This window comes from Echinops telfairi, unplaced genomic scaffold (assembly GCF_000313985.2).
Source record: "Echinops telfairi isolate 266 unplaced genomic scaffold, ASM31398v2 ScPeMD7_7467;HRSCAF=8505_1, whole genome shotgun sequence".
Taxonomy (NCBI): domain Eukaryota; kingdom Metazoa; phylum Chordata; class Mammalia; order Afrosoricida; family Tenrecidae; genus Echinops; species Echinops telfairi.
Window position 1 is genome coordinate 5,336,524 of NW_022111368.1, and position 968 is coordinate 5,337,491.

A 968-nucleotide genomic window follows, 5' to 3' on the forward strand; every position below is an offset into this window, starting at 1 on the left:
CCTACAGAGTAATTGGAATTTGGGGAGTGGTTTATTCATTGCTAGATTCTCTTACATGAACTGATCTTTTGAATTATGGTGCTGGCCAAGAATTTTGAAAATATCAGTTTCCAGAGGAACAAATATATTGGTCTCAGAAAAAGTACAGCTAGAATGCTCCTTAGAATCCTCAGGCTTCCTCTGGGGTTGAACGTGTGGTTATGAGAGACCAGCCCCTGGTAAAGGAGAGCATGCTGAGTCAAGTGGAAGGGCAATGGACAAGGGCAATGGACGAGATGGATTGAGTGTCACGGTGGCTGCAAGAATGGGCTCCCAGGTAACTATTGTGAGGAGGACGCAGGTCTGGGCAGTGCTGCGTTCTCCCGGATGCAGGGTCACTATGTGTTTGAACAGACCAAACAGCTCATGTGGTAGACAAACAATAGTTCAGGTTTGTTTGTATGTTGTCTCTGGCTACTTGAGCATCCTCCGCCATCATGCATGACAGTTACTATTCAGACCAGGAAGTTCATGACCAATTGACTACTTCAGCGAAAACAAATGGTCACAGATGTCCTTCACCCTGGGAAAGCAACAGTGCCCAGGACCGAAATTCGTGAAAAACTAGCCCAAATGGACAAGACCTTACCAGATGTCATTTTTGTGTTTGGATCTAGAACCCATTTGGGTGGGGACAAGACTACTGGCTTTGGCATGATTCTTGGATTATTTATGCAAAGAAAGATGAGCCCAAACACAGACTTGCAAGACATGGCCTGTGTGAGAAGAAAAAGCCCTCGAGACAACAACACAAGGAACGTGGGAACAGAATGAAGACAGTCGGGGGACTGTCAAGGTCAATGTTGGTGCAACAAGAAAGAATGAATTGATCTGCACTGATTTTGTGACTTTTTCACCAGAGACTAAATAAACTATAAAATCTGTAAATAACAGAAATAATATGAAAAAAAGGCCTGAACAAAAACAAA

At 43.6% G+C, this 968-nt stretch overlaps 1 pseudogene; it reads left to right on the forward strand.

Annotated features, from left to right (window-relative positions):
- The first annotated feature begins 480 nt into the window (after positions 1–480).
- Positions 481–910, forward strand: LOC105978785 (annotated as a pseudogene).
- Positions 911–968: the final 58 nt, after the last annotated feature.